The sequence below is a fragment of the Caretta caretta genome, chromosome 2, assembly GCF_965140235.1.
Source record: "Caretta caretta isolate rCarCar2 chromosome 2, rCarCar1.hap1, whole genome shotgun sequence".
NCBI lineage: Eukaryota > Metazoa > Chordata > Testudines > Cheloniidae > Caretta > Caretta caretta.
The window spans coordinates 201,448,350-201,462,669 of record NC_134207.1 but is presented as its reverse complement, the minus strand read 5'-3'; the positions used below and the strand labels follow the sequence as shown (position 1 = coordinate 201,462,669).

General features: G+C 46.9%; 1 protein-coding gene across 6 annotated transcripts in view; it reads right to left on the bottom strand.

Moving 5' to 3' along the window:
- Positions 1 to 14,320, bottom strand: part of ZNF385D (zinc finger protein 385D) — a 631,463-nt gene that overhangs the window by 165,767 nt on the left and 451,376 nt on the right. The gene's annotated exons all lie outside the window — the stretch shown is intronic.

Genomic DNA, 14,320 nt, shown 5'->3' with positions numbered 1-14,320 from the left:
AGTGTGGGTATGTACATGTCTTTGCTGTGGCATGGCCCCATACCCATTCTACAGTGCAGTATGGAGGAGGGAAAAGGGGGCATACCAGGTCACCAGTATTGATAGTCCTCCAGGGCCATTCCCACAATGCATCAATCCTTTTGCTGCCTGACCCTTACCCAAACGTATTGAAGTCCCTTTAGCCAGCAGTACTAATGACCTGCTGAAATCTGTTGATCGGTACAGGTGATCATGGATCATGTACCAAGCGCAGACGCCTGGTCTCTGGAGCACACCTGGGTACTGATCAGTGTTTGGTCAGAGTACACTTTCTTCCGCAACTTCGCCCAAGTTGGCTGGAACATTCACCTGTACCAGGAGATTTCATGGCAGCTGGAGGAGGCTGCCATTCACCAGACTCTGTCCCAGCCCTGGGAGCACATGAAACACCTGGGGCTCCTGAAGGACTCAAACAGTTGCTCCGAGAGGGGTGGGAGTGGAGGGGGGACCTAGCTCATGTCCCAACTACGATGAGTTGGACTGAGTGCTTTCCAGGCCTCTGGATACAGAGCCTGAGGTCACTCACATCACTCACATCACTCTCATCATACAATGGGACGCCAATGAGGGGCAAGGTGAGGAGTCAACGGGGACCTCTGAGGAAGCCCTGCAAGGAGAATGTGATTCTGCACCTATAGCCCAGAAGACCCCCTTGAGGAGCATGAGGAGGACCCTGAACTGCGACAGGAACTGGAATCTGAGGCTGGAAAATCACAATACACCCCACACAACCTGGAAATATCCCCTCTTGCTCTAGTAATACATGCCTGAAGCTGGCCACCCTACCGCACCACCCCCTCCCTTAGTCCATCCTGACATGGTCCCTGAACAAGACACAGTTGCAAATAAAAGATTTAATTGAAATCTCAAGAACCACTGTAAAACATTTATCATCAACTGTAGCAAAGTATTAACAAGCAGTCCCTGTGCTCCGGGAGGTTGTCTGTGAATTTGTCAGCCAGCACTCTGAACAGTGATAGTCCCTATGCAGAGCCTGCTGGGGCGGAAGTGATGAGGGAGAACGTGGGTTCTGAAAGAGTCCAGGTGGGGAAAGAACAGTTTTATGATACTTATGGCTGCTCAAAGACCCACAACCACTCCTCTCCTCCCCTCCTATTTCCTCCCCCTTGTGAACGGAAGCTGGGGGAGTGGGAGGGAGAGGCTGGTGGCTCAGGTATCTGTCTGGAAAGGGAAAAGAAACAATTTATTTATCCAAGGAAAGTCAGAGCAGTCTGTTAACCCTGTGACCATTTCAGATGTTTTGTACCATTCCCAGGCCCTGGTGTCTGTCCTCTCCCTGAGCTGCTCTGCAGAAGCCAGGAGAAGTAGGTGTGGGTGAAGCATCCACTTCAGGGATTGCACAAACACAACTCCATGTCCTTCATCAGTGGAGAGGTGACTGGGTTGCAGTGTTAACCAAAACTTCAGTGAAGAAAGTACATCTGTTTCCATGTCCCTTTCAATACTGGTCACGGGACATGGGCTGAACCTTCTGCCAATGCACTGGGATTAGGAGGTAGGTGGATGTTTTCTGTGCTTATCTGTTCCTCTTCCATGGTAATTGTGCCTGCTAGCATGGAATACAGTCAATTTCCTCTTAAATTGGCATCCAGTCCTGTAAGCATAATTCTGCAAACTTTTGGCATAGCAGAAATTTAAGCTGGTTTCCTGAGATTTAAAAGCAGGGCAAATGTGCTGGGCTCAACTTTGTAGCTCACCAAACCCCTCCACTCAGCAATATATAGAGGGGACATTATCAGAAATGTCTCTCTAGCATAGGTGGCTGAGTGTTCTCCACAGTACTGAAAAGCCAACTCCCTTTTTCATTCCAGTACCTTCAAATAACTATGTTCTCCAAGTGACAGTCAGCCTTTAAAGAACACAAAGGTGACTTGGTAACATTGCCCCAAACCCCAGCCCAAGCAGTCCATCCATGCACTGTAAACATTACAACATATTAATAAAAGTCCTACAGATATCTTACCATTTTTAACCTCAGCTCCTTCCTCATGTGCTGCAAAAGTAGTCTGAAGGATGGAGGCTGTAGCAGCTGCATTCATGGGATTCTCAAAAGCATCACTATTGTGGCTTTTGGCAACAGAGTTGTGTTACCCGTGGGAATTAAGGATATTTTGTTTGACTTGGCAGGACATTCAAATGCCAAGAGAGAACCTATTCTGCCAGGAGAGCAGGAACAGCACTGCAGGGAGAGGAGAGGAAGCTGTTGAAGAACTCTTGAGGATCTACTTGTTGGCAGAGACAGGAGAAGTCAGGCGCAGTTGGACTTCTAGGGCAAGGGAAGATGGGGCTCCTAGGCAAGATGAGGCATTTGACGAATGACGAAACAGCACAGGAAATGGGAATGTGCAAAGAGGGAATGTGACTATGCGCTTATGTGGTCCCTAATCCAATTGGTGACAGAATGTTTTCAGGGCCCACCCACCACCCTTGCCACTACTCCTTTCCCAGACTAGGCTCCTGCTCCCCCTTCTTCTCATCCTCCAGCTGGTACCCAGGCTGCTGCTTAGGCAGCATCTCCCTCCGCCACCCTTCATCAGGGAACAAAATGCTGGATGCCCAGCACAACATACTCTACCAGCACTCAAAATCCCTCACATGGGAACCACTAGAGCATGGAGGAGGGGAATGACAAGCCCCCACTGTAGCTTAGTCCCCAAACCCCACACAGGAGATGTCCACATTTGTCACTACCGATGATATTCTGCGGATGTTCCTCTCTTCTCAGGGTGAGGGGAAGGGTGTGGAGACACCTCGACAGAATTCACTGCCCACTTCTGTGAGAATATAGCTTTTTTGGGGGGGGGGTCATTTGTTCCTGTTACAAATCATTTTAGCTCTATGTTATTCCCTTGAAAAGGTGTGACTATGTATGGTGTTTCTGTGCTGACATTTGTTTTGGGGGACCTGGTCCTACCATGGCTCATGAAGCCACACCCCGACAACGCCGACCCAGGAACAAGGGATTTGTACTACAGACCGAGTTGCTGCAGAGCAAACGACCACTGGTGATGCCTCTGGACCCACTGGGATGCGAATGTGTCCAGTGCTGTTTGGATTATTGTGGCCTGCTTTGTGGAACATATGTAAGGATAAAGAGGAATACTTCCACGAGGACTGGGCACGGGACACAATTGCTTTCCAAAATCAGTACAGGCAACCTGATCTCACCTGTATGCACACTGCTTCTGGTTCCCAGGAAACCAGAGAAATTTGTGATGTTGTGAGCTTGCACATAATGGATCGGTCGGGAGCCAGAAGCTTACCTGAGACTGTGCGACGTTATTATGACACCGTGGTGCTGCTTGACAATCTCAGTAGAGCATTGCCTTCTGTTGTGAGATACCTTGGTGGGTTTTGATCCCCTGCAGCTGATGTACTAACTGAAATCAGACAATTGGGGAGGACCCTGAAGCTTAACAGCTTTGGCTGTGGTTTTGTGCTACGGGGACTTTTAACATGCTTTAATGTCATCCTTCAGCAATAGTTTTGTTTCATGTTAACTGCTGTGTTTCAGGTTGCTTTATGGGGAGCCCTTAAGCATTGTTACAGTACTTTAAAAAAAGTTCTGAAAGATTTTGGTAGGGAATTATCACATTTCTTCCTTACACTTCTTCCGTCTGCCTCTGTAGCTCAGAGCTTTTATCAGGTGCTATGTTGGATTGGTCCTAAGGCATGACAACTCACATGACTGCAAGTGGGAACTGTTTGGTGGGGTAGGGAGCCATTAAAGCACTTGGCTGTTAGGTACCTTCACTGTTACTTTTTTTCCCTTTGTCTGTATTCTCACTTGGTTATCAACAGAGACCTAAAGATGTTTCAGTGAACTTGTCTTCTGGTTTTCATTGCGGTGCTTTGGACAAGCAACAGTTATTTCACAGCATACATCATTGTTACGAGCCCCCGCCAACCTCCCTTTTTTTTAAACATTAGCCAATTCACGGCTGGGGGTGAGGGGAAGGGGTTGCGGAAGGAATGGAATTGTTAGCACGTCCATGGAACCAGATTTTCACAGAAATCGCAGTCTTGTGCTGTGAATATTGCTACCTCATCCCAAACCTTTGCGGATTAATGCATTCATCACACTTGGAAACACAAGGTGCACACACAAGTGAAGTGAACCGTAACTTTTATTTACACATATACGTGGAAAGTCCCTTCTTTCCCCCTATGGTACAACCCTGATCTCCTGAGCACTCTGGCGTCATGGACTTTTCATGCTGTCCATTGTTCGTGTTCATGATCCAACCCCTACGGTTCACTAAGCCTTGTGGAACCAGTGAATAGTAACCTTTGTGGTTCACGTAGTCATTGGCCCCTTTTAATGGGCAAAATACAGGGATGTGTATTCCGTCAATGGCCCCTACACTGTTCAGAAAAACCTATTCTCTGAAATCCCGCTATAATTTCAGGGCCTTGGTTTATGGCAACCACCAGCGGGCAGATCACAGTATCGAGAACTTGGCAAACCTGTACAGCCACCACCCTAACAGCTGACTTCCCAACTTCAGACTGGTTGGCAACAGACCACTAGCTGTCAGGTGTTGCTAGATTCCAAAGGGCAAAAGGCATCCGCTTCTGCACTGATATAGGTTTCCAAAAGCAAGTGATCTGGTGCTGGAGGGTTAGTGCAAGCTCCTTGCACAACTCAGTGAAGGTCTGCTTCCTCTTTCTGAAGTTCTGCAGACCTTATCATCATTCCAGGTGTCTAATATGATGTGGTCCCACCATACCATGCTGGTTCTCTGTGACCAGAATTAGTGGTCCATCCATGTGTGTTCCATGGCAATTCTGGCATTCAAAACATCTGTTGCACGGGACCTGATTGGATGGTCATTCCTCCTTTGGGTCAGCAGTCTTCACCCTCTGATAGCTTTCTGAACCAATTCTGTCCAGTATGTGATACTGCAGTGCATGAACATGTGTCCCAAGAGCAGGAGAAGCAGCAGGAATGCATCGTCCTGGACTTGCTCCATTTCCCCAACACAGTTTGGCAGAAGGGAGAGATGAGCAGGAGCAGCTATCATCAAATGCCTGAACGCAGCAACATGAAGCAAAGCATTTCCTACAGCATCTGCTGTAGCACACAGGACTTTGGAATGCTGCCCCTGAAATTTTAGTGTTAACCTCACATACCGAAAAGGGGCAGTGTGGACACAGGTATGTGCCTGTGTACAGTGTGTACGCATGCCCAACACAGCATAGGTGGACACTCAACGTGGTATACACTCTAGAAGCACACGCACATGTAACTGTTTACACTCACACATGTAGACATAGCCATAGACACGATAAGCCCTGACTCCTGGAGTCACTAATTTGTCAGAATCTCAGCTTTAATTTATGTTTCTAGTGCTTATGGTTGTGAAGAACACATTGAACACATGATCTTAGCGTAACAATGCAGTGGTGTTTGCCTGATTCTGCAGACAGTTTGAAACAATAGTGCTGAAAGATGGCAACTGACCCATTCATCCCAGCCATTGTCTAGTCCAGGATAAAAGGGACTCTTTTTAAATGTGTTAGCTAACATTTTCCATCTCACAAATTGTAAAACCTCAGCATAGACAGGGCAAGCTGTATTTTAACATGTTAGCTGGTTGAGTATCCAATAATTAAAATGAAGAGTCTGGGGCCACATCCTTGGCAGGTATTAAACATCCCTTTGTTTCACCACAGTGACATAAAGGGAACATAAAACATTCCTGATGAGCACCTGAGAATTTCCTCTCTGTCTGGCTTGAAAGTCTGTCTCTCTCACAAACAGAAGTTGGTCCAATAAAAAATATTACCTCACACACCTTGTCTCTCTAATGTCCTGGGACCAACATGGCTACACCTACACTGCATACTTGGAATGTGGGCACACCAAATGGCATAAAGCTGGTGCAGCCGACTTCATGCCCTCCACCACTCACCCACTTCTGGTCCCCAGAGTGATGAGCGCAAAGCTGGTCTGCAATGCACTCTGGCAGAATGTTCCCCAGAAAACTATTCCTGCTGGGGTAAGTAAGTTGCGCTGGCGACTGGTTAACCAACACCCATCCCTAGGATCAGTGTAGTCAGAAAAGTGGTGTAATTCTGCCTTGGATTTTTGAATGCAAATTAATCTACCCTCAAAGTTTGGGGGAAGCAATTAACTGCAGGTAGAAATGAGAATATTTACATGCAGATTTTCTCTGATGGGCTCAGAGAAGCCATATACAATTTCAGCCCCCTCTCTTCTCGAAAATGAGCTAAAATAGCTTCCGCTAACCTAAGTGCTGACCTAACCACATGGGTTAGGCATGGCCAAATTGGAAACAGAACCACGTGACCATTCCCAACAAACCTATCTCAAAACTTGAAATTAAAAATAAATATCTCCAGAAATGTTTCACTATCATTCACTGAGGACAACAACAACATTAACAAAAGTGTGTGTCTAACTTCAATGTTTTTCACTGGGGCAAAAAAGTCTAAATAACGTATGTTTGAAGATGCAGCTGAGAAAATTCAAATAAAAGCTTGACTCTGAGTATTTTTGAGTTTCAGGTTGAACATTTTATGTGGCTGATGTCATAGCTTTAACTATGAATGACAGAATTGCTACCACATCTCTGTAACAAAATCATTCCTCCATCACTGAGCTTTAAGGAGAAGGTTTAGTTCTGTAGGACTGGTAACAGTCTGTCCGAGAGTAGAAGCCATTAACTTTCTTGCTTTCTCAGTGGTGCATCAGAGGAGAGTCCTTCTTGAATTGCTGATCGAGAAGAGTAAGCCATGGGAAATAGCTTGGGAGATGAGCTTTCACTTAGGGTAATGTCTATATTGCAGCCTGGAGCACACTTCCCAGCGGGGGTAGACAGACATGCACAAGCTCCACTTCAGCTAGAAGGCTAAAAAAAAACCAGTGTAGCCAGAGTAACATGGACAGCAGCTCAAGCTATCTGCCTGAGTATCCGCCAGGGGGTTTGTGTGGGTTTGTACTGAGGTGGCTAGCCCAAGCAGCTCCCATGCTCCACTAGCTACACGGCTATTTTTAGCGCGTTAGCTTGAAGACAGCTAGTGTGGGTCTGTCTACCCACACTGGAAAGCACATTCCCAGCTGCAGGGTAGACATACAATAAATTGTAGCCGTGTTGGTCGCAGGATATTTGAGAGACAAGATGGGTGAGGTAATATGTTTTATAGGACCAACTTCATTCACAATGAACTAACCCAGGAAAATGATAAAAAGACAAAAACACCACATCACCTGTGGGTGAACACTTTTCACAAAGTGATCATTCTATATCCAACCTCTCAGGCCTCATCCTCAAAGAAAACCTGCACAACACTTTCAAAAGATGAGCCTGGGAGCGTAAATTCATAACTCTGGAAGACACTAAAAATCATGGACTGAACAAGGACACTGGATTTATGGCCTAGTACAACAATCTGTCATTCACCATCAGCCATCCCCAGTACTCCCCGCCCCCTTCCTATCTTCTCTATGACTCCAACGGTATTAACAGGCCACTTCACCTTGAAATATGTGTTAACTACTTCTGCTAAACAATCAAGTTTCCCAGACCTGAAGAAGAGCTCTGTGTAAGGCCTTGTCTACACTTCACAGTTTTGTCGAGAAAACACTGGAGGTGTACACACTGAAATGCTCCTTCTGCCTGTTATGCCAACAAAATAAAACCACCTCGATGAGGCACAGAGTTTTTTGTGGCAAAGTTAGATCAATGCAGTGTCAGTTGCCATGTTGCCATAAATGGTCTTGCTTATGTTGCCATAAATGGTCTCCAGGAGGTGTCCCACAATGCCCAATCTGACTGCTCTGATCAGCAGTTCAAACTCCACTGCCCTGTACCCAGGTACACAGGCATCCGCCCCTCTCCCTTTAAAAGACCAGGAATTTTTGAAATTCTACTTCCTGATTGCTCAGCATGGAGAGCTCACATCCCAGGTGACCACGGCAGCTCCGTGCAGTAAATGCTCTCTGCCACTTCTACAAGGAGACACCATCCTCGGCAGCAACCCCATCTCCACTGCCAAGAGCCCCATGGATATTTTGTAGGGTCTGGAGACAGCAGACTCAACCCCAAGGACAAAGTGATGACAAGAAAGTGGAGTTGGAAGGTAAGGTGTGACAGGCAACAGGGTCATCTGGTACTGTGGCTAGCAAGGATCGCTTCTTGACCCCAGAGGGTTCAAGCTAGTCCCAGCACTCCATTTCTGGTGCACATGATGCAGGAGACAGGCGCTCTGGTAAGTGTTCATTTTGATTTGATACTGTTCAGGTATATGAGCTAGAGCTGTCCTTTGTTTTGTTTTATGTAGAAGCTGATTAAGGGATAGAAATGAACAAGACTAGCAATGTTTGCATCTGCTTCCAGTTCCCCTATGCAGCTTCACAGTGGAGACCCCGAGGAAAAGTGTGTTAATGCACAGAGATTTCATGGAAATCCTCCAGAGAGATCTCTAGGAAACTTTCCTGGAGGTACTCGCCAATCCTCTACCAAAGGTTCCTTGGTTGAGCTGCTTTGTTTCTTCCTCCACTGTAGGACACTTTCCTATGCCAACTGGCAATCACTTGTGCAGGGACCAAAACTCCACACAGCAGGCAAGCAGCATAGGGACCTGGTCTGAAGCCTCATGCATGTAGGAGGTATCGGCTTAAATGACCCCTGTCTGTGGAAAATGGTGTCAGAATTTACAACAGCGTCCCCAGTCCAGGAGTAGGAAGACTTTTTGGCCCAAGAGCCACATCTGGGTATGGAAATTGTATGGTGGGCCATGAATGCTCATGAAAATGGGGGTTGGAGTATGGGAGGGGGTGAGGGCTCTGGCTGGGGGTATGGGCTCTGGGGTGGGGCCAGAAATGAGGAGTTCAAGGTGCGGGAGGGGGCTACAGGCTGGGGTAAAGGGTTGGGGTGCTAGGGGAGGGGAGGGCTCCAGCTGGGGGTGCGGGCACTGGGGTGGGTCTGGGGATGAACGGTTGGGGGTGCAGGAGGTTGCTCCAGGCTGGGACGGAAGGGTTCGGAGGGGGGTCAGGGCTGGGGCAGAGGCGCTTACCCAAAGCAGCTCCCAGAAGCAGCAGCACGTCCCCCTCTTTGGCTCCTTTCTGGAAGCATGGTCAGGCGGCTCTGCACGCTGCCCTGTCCGCAGGTGCCTCCCCTGCAGTTCCCATTGGCCGCGGTTCCTGGCCAATGGGAGCTGCGGGGGCAGTGCTTGGGGCGGGGGCTGCATGCAGAGCCCCCTGGCTGCCCCTACTTATAGAGCCGGAGGAGGGATATGCTGCAGCTTCCAGGAGCTGAGCGGGGCAAGCCCCCATCCTGCTCCCCAGATGGAGCATGGCAAGCCACGGACCCCGCTTCCCAACGGGAGCTCGAGGGCCAGGTTAAAACATCTGGTGGGCTGGCTGCAGCCACTGGGCTGTAGTTTACCCACCCCTGCCCTACTCTCTTGCAGTAATTCCCTTAAAAAAAACACCAAGATACTTTGCCTCATCTTGGACCTTTCGCCACCTCTCCCCACCCAGGCCAAACTCACCATGTTTAGGGCTCTCAGGGAGTTGTGTGCTTGCCAAGGGAGAGTGAGAAAGAACTATATTTAACTGTTATGATTCAATGATGTGAGTGCACTCACAATATTTCCTCTTTATATGGTTTCTTGTGTTTCTGCAGTTGTGGCCTTGAAGGGAATCCCCCACACACTGGCAAAGTGCCTCCGTCAGATAAGGAGGTGACCAAGGACAAGCAAGGAGGACATTTTTAGGGAGGTGCTCCAATAATCTGACACCACAGACCATGCTCACAGGGCGTGGCAAGAGACAATTAATGAATAATTAACAATAGATAGCCAGGAGAGGAAGCAGGGCCAGGAGCATATTTTAGAAGGCCAGGAGAGGATGATAAAAGTGATGGAGGACCAAACAGAGATGCTGAAGTGCCTGATTGCGCTGCAGGCAGAACACATGCCTGCTCGCCTCCCCCTGCAGCCCATACAGAACTGCTTGCCATGCCCTCCCTATACTCTCCACGCACATATTTCTTGCATGTCCCCAGCCTGTTGCAGTACCCCTTTCACTCTGTGCCTTTGGACTGGTTCCCTAATGACAGCTGGACTTACACACAGCTATGAGAGCCTCCATTAAGAGAAAAGAAAAGGAGGACTTGTGGCACCTTAGAGACTAACCAATTTATTTGAGCATGAGTGCTCCTCAGTGTTTTGTCCCTTGCAAGACATCAAATTCTGTGTTTTAGTTATTGCTGTTTAAGAAAAATGTTCTCATAGAAAGAAAAGGAGTCTTTATTTTTCTCCTACACACAGTGGTTGGTGCTGGAATTCATACACTGCAGCAACTGGCACATTTGCAGACTACAAATCACGCTCTGGAAGCAATTATCACAAGGGGCATTCCAAGCGGCAAGTAAACAAAGCCTGGCTGAAGGCATTACAGAAAGACACATTACTGGGGCTCATTGTCAAAATGCTGCTTCAAAGCCTCTCTGATTCATATATCCTCCTGTTGTGCTCCTCTAATAGCTCTGATATGCGGCTGCTCAAAATCAGCTGCCAGACGATCTGCCTCAACTTCACAAATATTGTGCAAAGTACAGCAGGCTGCTATGACCATGGGACTATTTTCCACACTGAGGTCTAACCTGCCATATAGCCAGTGCCAGCGAGCCTTTAATCTGCCAAATGCACATTCAACAGTCATTCTGCAACTGCTCAGCCTGTTGCTGAAGCATGCCTTGCTGCTATCAAGGTTTCCGGAATAAGGCTTCATGAGCCATGACAATAAAGGGTAGGCTGGGTCTCCCAGGATCACTACGGGTATTTCAACATTCCCCACTGGAATCTTCTGGTCTGGAAAGAAAGTCCCTACTTGCACCTTCTTGACCACCCTGCCTTGATATCAATGAAATGACCCCAGTGATCCACAAGCACCTGCAATACCACAGAGAAGTAGCCCTTTCCATTGACGTACTCTGTCGTATGATGGTACAAGGCCAAAATTGGGATATGTGCAGTTAGGGAATACCATTGCCGCAAAGCCATCCACTATTTCACACACATTTCCCAGAGTAACAGTCCTTCATAGCAGGATGAGATTAATGGCTCTGCCAACTTGCGTGAACACAACCCATACGATGGGCTTTCCAACTGCAAACTGATTCAAGACCAACCAGTAGCAGTCTGGAATTGACAGTTTTCACACAGCAACCACTACATGCTTCTCTTCATTTTGGTGTCCTTGCACATAGTTCCAGGAAGGTGGTTTTGTGCATCCAACAGTTCTGCAACCACTGCTCATCATCCCATACCTGCATAATGATGTGACCCCAGGATTCAGTGCATGTTTCCTGAGCCCAATAGCAATGGTTCACCGTGTACAGCAGCTTCATGAATGCCAAACATAATCTGGAATTGTTTTTTTTAGGGCTATCAAGAGATTAAAATAATTAATTGCAATTAATCACACGATTAAAAAAATTAATTGTGATTAATTGCACTGTTAAACAATAATAGAATACCATTTATTTAAATATAATTGGATGTTTTCTACATTTTCAAATATATTGATTTCAATAACACAGAATACAAAGTGTACAGTGTTCACTTTATTTTTTATTACAATTATTTGCTCTGTAAAAAAACAAAAGATATTATTTTTCAATTCACCTAATAGAAGTACTATAGTGCAATCTTTTTATCATGAAAATTGAACTTACAAATGTAGAATTACATAAAAAACCCTGCATTCAAAAATAAAACAATGTACAATTTTAGATCCTGCAAGTCCACTCAGTCCTACTTCTTGTTCAGCCAATTGCTCAGACAAACAAGTTTGTTTACATTTGCAGGAGATAATGCTGCCCACGTCTTATTTATACTGTCACCTGAAAGTGAGAGCAGGCATTCTCATGACACTGTTGTAGCCAGCGTCGCAAGATATTTACATGCCGGTGCGTGAAAGATTCTTATGTCCCTTTGTGCTTCAATCACCATTCCAGAGGAAGTGTCCATGTTGATGGGTTCTGCTCGATAACAATCCAAAGCAGTGCAGAACTTCACACGTTCATTTTCATTATCTGAGTCAGATGCCACCAGCAGAAGGTTGATTTTCTTTTTTGGTGGTTTGGGTTCTGTAGTTTCCGCGTCGGAGTGTTGCTCTTTTGAGACTTCTGAAAGCATGCTCCGCACCTCATCCCTCTCAGATTTTGGATGGCACTTCAGATTCTTGAAACTTGGATCGAGTGCTGTAGCTATCTTTAGAAATCTCACACTGGTACCTTCTTTGTATTTTGTCAAATCTGCAGTGAAAGTGTTCTTAAAATGAACAACATGTGCTGGGTCATCATCCGAGACTGCTATAACATGAAATATTTGGCAGAATGTGGGTAAAACCATGGAGCAGGAGACATACAATTCTCCTCCAAGGAGTTCAGTCAAAATTTAATTATGGCATTTTTTTTTAACAAATGTCATCAGCATGGAAGCACGTCCTCTGGAATGGTGGCCAAAGCCTGAAGCGGCACATGAATGTTTAGCATATCGGGCACGTAAATACCTTGCAATGCTGGCTACAAAAATGCCATGTGAAAGCCTTTCTCTCACTTTCTGGTGACATTGTAAATAAGAAGTGGGCAGCATTATCTCCTGCAAATGTAAACAAACTTGTTTGTCTTAGCGACTGGCCAAATGAGAAGTAGGACTGAGTGGACTTGTAGGCTGTAAAGCAGGAGTGGGCAAACTTTTTGGCCTAAGGGCTGCACTGGGTTTCTGAAATTGTATGGACGGCCAGTTAGGGGAGGCTGTGACTCCCCAAACAGCCAGGCATGGCCCATCCCCCGTCCCCTATCCAACCCCCCTGCTTCTCGCCCCCTGACAGCCCCCCCGGCAACCCCTGCCCCATCCACCCCCCCCCACTCCCTGTCCCCTGACCACCCCCAGAATCCCCTCCCGACTGCCCCCCCCACCGCCCCATCCAACGCCCCGCCCATTCCTGACTGCCCCCCTGCTTCCGTTCAACCCCCCTGTTCCCTGCCCTCTGACCACCCCAACCCCTATCCACACCCCCAGCCCCTGACCACCCCCCCGAATTTCCCAGCCCTCTATCCAACCCCCCGCTCTGCTCCCTGCCCCCTGACCGCGCTGCCTGGAGCACCGGTGGCGGGCGGCGCAGCACAGAGCACCGGGTCAGGCCATGGCTCTGCAGCTGCGCTGCTCCAGGAGCTTGCAGCCCCGCCGCCCAGAGCACTGTGCCAGCGGCACAGTGAGCTGAGGCTGAGTGGGAGGGGGAACAGCAGAGGAGGGGCCCTTACATTTTCATAAGCAATGTAATTATAGCAGTTTATGATCATCAGTGTAACTTGTGTCGATTTAATTCTGTAGTGCAGACATAGCCTAAGCTTGAAAGCTTGTCTCTTTCACCAACAGAAGTTGGTCCAATACAAGATATTACCTTCCCCATCTTGTCTCTCGAATACCCTAAGATAGACACAAGAGAAGAGGAAGATGTGTGAAAATCATAATAAGGCCCTCATAGGTACACTATGGTAGCTTCTGAAGCAAAGAAATGAAAATAGACCTTTGCTCAGGTATGCCTGAACAATATCAGGATTTCCTTGGTGCTAAATTAGGTGAGCACCCCACCACTATGAAGATATAAGAGAGAGATAGAGACAACCGAGGGTCTCATTCTTTGTTGGCCTGCACTTTCTGTAGTCATTTACACCAGTGCAAAGTAGGAATAAAAACATTATCACTCTGATTTCTGGTTCAGTTCTTTCAGGATTAAAAAAAGCAGGGGAAAAGCGGAGGGAAAATAGATTTACCACACATTGATATTATTATAAAAATGTTGTCCCAGATTTTCTGAGATGAATCGTATTGTCCTCCAAACACAGGAAATCAAGAGCATGGCACAGACTTATTTAATTCGTCTGTTGACTATAGAGTTACATGTAAAGCTTGTCACTCACTGATGATGCTAAATTGGTCAAAGATTCCCCTTTCTTCAGAAACTCAGTTTTCTTGCAAACAAGTTTTAAAAGAAGGTTGATTTGGGGGGCTTCTATTACTATGTTAAATACATACTAATACAGAAACACAAATTTTATTCACGCTATGACTTCTGGTGAACAGAGCAGACTTACACCTGCAGTGTGTCCCACAACTGTGACTCCACTTAAAAAGTCTAATTTTCTATTGATTGCATTGAGGTTCATTCCATATCTCCTGTCAGACTTAGTGAGCAGATCCATTAGAGTGATCCTGAGCA